Source organism: Adiantum capillus-veneris, chromosome 30, assembly GCF_014529385.1.
Source record: "Adiantum capillus-veneris isolate H3 chromosome 30, ASM1452938v2, whole genome shotgun sequence".
Classification (NCBI taxonomy): Eukaryota; Viridiplantae; Streptophyta; class Polypodiopsida; order Polypodiales; family Pteridaceae; genus Adiantum; species Adiantum capillus-veneris.
Window position 1 is genome coordinate 99,095,967 of NC_140960.1, and position 5,471 is coordinate 99,101,437.

The 5,471-nt window shown below is 44.5% G+C and overlaps 1 pseudogene; it reads left to right on the forward strand.

Moving 5' to 3' along the window:
* The first annotated feature begins 1,002 nt into the window (after nucleotides 1-1,002).
* Nucleotides 1,003-4,360, forward strand: LOC147418492 (uncharacterized; annotated as a pseudogene).
* Nucleotides 4,361-5,471: the final 1,111 nt, after the last annotated feature.

Sequence of the window (5,471 nt, forward strand, 5' to 3'; positions counted from 1 at the left end):
TCTCTCTCTCTCTCTCTCTCTCTCTCTCTCAAAAATACCATGAATAGACGCCACTCCTTAGCGTTGGCTTTGTGCAAGGGTGTGGAGGAACGCATAGACTTATCTACCACCACTTTCTCCATACTCTCTCACCACCTGCAGCACGTAATGAGCACAATGAAAACAAAAAAACTATCTCTCTCTCTCTCTCTCTCTCTCTCTCTCTCTCTCTCTCTCTCTCTCGTGCGAGCCAATTACCCGCTGCAACAGCAGCAAGCGGCAAAACGGTCTTCCTTGCGGCTCTGGAAACCAACACGTTTTACATCCTCGAACGGATCGCAATGGTCCAACGATCGCAAGGGTAAGGAAGAGAGAATTTTACCCGTACGATCAATTCCAAGAGACCCACTTTAGCTGCTGCAACACAGTCGAGTGAAGAACTTTATCACTGCTGGTCAAGCCTGAGGACTATATAACACATAGCGTTTAAAGGGGGGGCAGGGGGGCCACGTCTCTATTTGACACCCTCATTTTTAAGAGGGAATCTACGAACCCAGGTTTATTGTAAGCTGTTCGATTCATATGGAGGAAAAAAAGAAGGGTGTGGTGGGATTCGACCTCACCACCTCCCCCACGCGTTTTGAAAGGTGTGGAGAATGATAGCATTATAATGTGTAGTCCTAGCTGTCCGTCATGATTTTAGTTCACACTTAGTTTACTTCGAGTTTACATGCAAATTCACAACGAGTTCACATTTGTTCGGATTTACATCTAGTTTACATTGGGGATGAACCATTTGTTCGAGTTGACATCTAGTTTACATTCGGGATGAACGGTTGTGATCTTTGCCGAAAAGCGACATCGCTTTTTAGTCATAGATCCCCTCTAAAAAAATGAGGGTGTCAATTAGTGACCGGGGGGGGGTAAGGGGATCAAGGGCAAGGAACTTGATGGAGGCTTATCGAGGGGATCTGGGCCGTGCATACCACTAAAAACTAAACCTGGACAGTGGGGGGTCTGGGCATGCTAGCCAAATTCAAAACTTGGACCAGGGGACGCGTGGCGAGTATTGGTTGGTTGCATGGCAAGCCTGCGAGTGGAGGGGATACGGCGGTTGGCGGGGAGAAGGGCCTTACAGAATCTTGCGCGAGTTACATGCAACAAATTACTGGTATCCCGTCATCGCTCAAGCTCGGCATCGTTTGAGGCCCAAGTGAACAAGCAGGCATCGAAGGTGAGCGCAATCCTTTCTTTCGCTGAAGGTTTGGATGCATGCAAGCTTCTGTGTGTGGTTCCATGCATGTTTTCTGCCAACATGGATGGGCTCGACCATGGGGTCCTGCACGAGCTTGGCCATGCCATTCTTGAAAATCCATAATGGGGAAAAGGTTTGCCTTGCAATTGCATTGAGTGAATCCTTAGTTAGGGAAAGGGAGTCCGTTGTGTGGTTGTGTGTGTGTGTGTGTGAGAGAGAGAGAGAGGAAAATAGAGGGAAAAGCAATGAGCGTCAGCCCACACACCTGAGATGAGTGTGCCCCTACATTCTTTTAGCAATCTTTGTCACAATATGTTGAGGTTATTCCCTGCATTTTCCAAAAGCTAAAGTATTCAAAGGGGATGAATTGGTTGATCAGAAGTTCATGGGTTGCAACTTTGAATTTCTTATTATTGTCATGCTTATGGTTTCCCACATTTGATGAGCTAATTTGTCTTGAGGTTGTGTCATTTTTTGACATATAGTACCTAGGGGATGGCTCGCTCACCTGCTAAAAAGGGGAAGAGAACATGGAAACGGGGTGGTTGCTCTCGCATCACAAGAGCAAGCACACGTGAATGGGAAGTAGGAAAGTCCAATGTTTCACCAAAGGCAAAGAGTGGGGAGGAGGTCTAGCATGCGGAGAAGTTCAAGAAGGTGGACATAGCCCAACAACAAGAAGAGGGACCCTTGTGTCATGAGAAGAGCTTCACTACTCCTCCCACATCTCCTCATGTAGAAGGGGCTACTTCTCAACCAAGGAGAAGTCCACGGAAGCACACCTTGCCTCAGATGGGCACACCCTCGTCCGTCCGCGAAAGAAGTTGGTGGGCTCAAGGGAATGTGGAGTTGAGGCCAAGAAAGTGGCAGAGGATGCATTAAAGGGAGAAGCACAGGAGGTATTTGAGGATCTTGCAAAGCAAGAAGAGGCAGCCAGCATCCAAGATCCAAAAGTCTATCTAGAGATTGAGCTCCCTGATGGACGGCTAGCACACCAATGCCATGCAAGTGCGGATTGCCGAAAGCGATCGGCCTTCGTCTTCAAAAGACTGTGGATGATGTCTCATCTCAAGACTTTCCATGGAATCACTGTAGAGATTGAAAAGCACCCTTGAGGTCGCCCTCTCCACAAAGAAGCTGAGAGAAGAGCAAACCTCATGCCCAATCCGGAAGTGAAAGCTTGGCATAAAGTAGCTTTAAAAATATTTGGCGACAAGGATAGGAAGTTTAGGCAAAATTGTAAAAGGAATCAGTGCATCATGTGCATATGCGCATAGGATCTCACCAAGTATGGAAGGACCTCGGAAATCAGTATAAGCACATGTCAAAGACCGCTTTTATTGAGGAATTTGTGACTGGGAAGATGCGAGACTACATGGCAGCCAAGGCTCTCCGACTAGCAAAAATGCAAAAGCGCATTGATGAAGGTTACAATGCACATGTAAGTTTCCGATTTGTCTAATTCGATTTTCTTTTATCATCAATTTTTATATTATGTTTGCACACCATGTTTGATTAATTCATTTCTACTAATTCTCTAACTACCATGCTATGGACATTCACAGAAGAGGATGCATGATATTCCTCCTTGGCTTGAGGCAGCCTTGGAGGACACTGACAATGAGGACCCTTTCCAGTATGCTCCCGAAGGAGAGGACGACAATGAGAATTATGAAGACAAGAGAGAAGAGGGCCCAGGACTTGCAAGCAATTGTAAGCTCCATGAGGATGTATGTGTCTAGGATTTGTAACTTTTGCTTTTTTGTGCATAAGTAATTTTGTTTAGGTGTTGAGAGCGGTGAAAAAAACTCCAGCATGTTGATGTGTTCTAGTAAATGTGCATTCCTTTCTAGCCTACATTTCTTGCAACTCCAACAAAAGAAAAAGCTTTCGATTCAAAGAGGGAAGACACGAGAGAAAGCTATTGAAATAGGCTCCCCCAATGATAACTCTTTGTCGGCTCTCCTATTTTATGTCGGTAATAACCACCTGACAATTGAAAAAATAGGCCATGAAATCAGCCCTGCCACTCCGACACGTAGTAATTGGGCCTTGTACAAGTGGATTTTGTCAACCATCCCTATGTTCACAGTTTTTTGATTGTTTGATACTCACTATGTTCATGATTGTGGCATGTTGGATGTAGATTCTCTTCACATGTGCCTATGTCGCTCAAATCTCTTCGCTTTGGCCTATGAGTGGACATTGATGATCAGGCTCTACGCTTCATCTTATCAAATAAAGAATCCATGCGCACGATGAATCTTTTTGCAATGTAATCACCGCCATGTTTTTGTTATTGAGTTGGTATGCATTGTGGTGAGCAGCAATATGCTTAACATACACACTTTTACAGGTGGTTGGAGTACACACTAGGCTCAGATGTCCTCATGCAAGTGATGCTTGTGGACTCTATGTGGTATTTTGTTGTGGATGCTACTATGGGCAAGCGAGATTCCATGCTGGTCTTACATAACTTCTTCGGGGAGAGGGACTTTGGTGAATGCGTGCTTACATTTTTTCCAATCATTTGCAGGTGGTTTGTAAGGAGAGGACAAAGGACTGCTAGGTTGCTACATTGTGGCTTCTCATTGACATGATGATGTTGTCTCCCTTTGCAACAGGGAACACTGGACATGTTGTGTTATGTATCTTGCCATACATGCAAAGATTGCAGGGCTACGTGGGAGAAAGAGCCACATTCTCTACTATGACCCACTTGGGTGCATAACCATGATGGATATTGTACCTTTTTTGCACAGGTACATGGGTTGACTTTGTTCATCACAGCTTGGGGAGGTCGGTATATGAAACAAGTCGATATGGCTATTAATGGCTTTTTATCTTGCATGTTATGAATGCAGTGCTATGGAGGCGATGGCCCAAGGAGTAAAAGCTCATGATGTCCAACATGCATTGCTTGAACCTACCACCGAATTTGAGTTAAAAGTGTTGAAAGTATGTCTTGCTCTCTCATGCTTGGAAAATTTAGGGCATGTTAGTCATGTTAATGGTTTCATGTTGCAGGGCCCAATTCAACCAAATGCGATTGATTGTGGGTTTTTTGTCATGGTTTTTATTCGCTACATAATTCAGTCTTGCTTGTAGCAGAAGAGCAAAAGCTAGGTATGCTAGTGTGTGTGTGTCGAGTGCTGGCTTTCTACCATATGCATCTAGATATTCATCTCCTTTCTAATTTCCTCCAATCCTCTTGTGTTTGTCGATGTTGTGCAGGTGAAGAAGACATGGTTCATACACGATGATGTGCTGGCATTGAAGCAAAGCCTCCATAGTTGGTGCTTAAACACGTAGTGGGGGGGGGGGGGGGGGGGATGAGATTATGGCTGGTTTTATGCGTTGCATTTTGCGCTAAAGGGAGCCAGGTCTATGGCCCGTTTTGTAACAACCTTTAATGCATGACACTTTATGTATGACCGGGTTTAGGGCGAGGTTTTGTGACAGCCTACGCACAATGGTTTTGTATCAACCTACATGCAATGTCCGGGGTTTGTGTTGACTAAAGTTTATATGGGGAGCTTTATGGTGCAATGTTGTGTTCCATGTTTATGGTCTATGTCCTCAGGTCGATGTTGACGTTTCTGGTGCAATGTTCAAAAGAAAGTAAACCATTGGCTAGTGACCATGTTTATGTGGGCTTGTTTATGGCTACATCCGAGATCCATGTTTTGTCTATGTTTATGGCTATGTGCAGGTTCAGGACTATTGTTTGGGTTTAGTTAGATGTACGTGGGAAGTGGCCATGTTTATGTATACACGCAGGTTTATGGCTACGTCTGGGTTTATTTATGTTTGCAGGTTTATGGCTACGTTCGGGTTTAGTTAGATGTGGAGCCAGTGGCCATGTTTGTTTATATTTGCAGGTTTATTTTCACGTATGGGTTTAGTTAGATGTATGTGGAGAGTGGCCAGTGTTTATGTTGTAAGGGGACGTATATTTGATCCGTCACGGGATTGTCTGTGTAGGAGTGTTTTCAGTAGGAGGGTTGTTTCCATCAAAGTTTTATGCTTGAGCTCGAACCCCAAATTCCTCGTCCATTTCTGGACATGCATCTAGTCCAGCTAAATTCCTCGACGACAACCCTAGCTTTAGTGGTTTTGTTTTCATCATCGATCTAGCAACCTTTGTGCAAGCTTGTATGTTTGTATGTATGGCTTATGGTTTCAATACATTTTGAGTCTCCTATAGCGGATTGTGTAACACAAATGGCTCAATCAA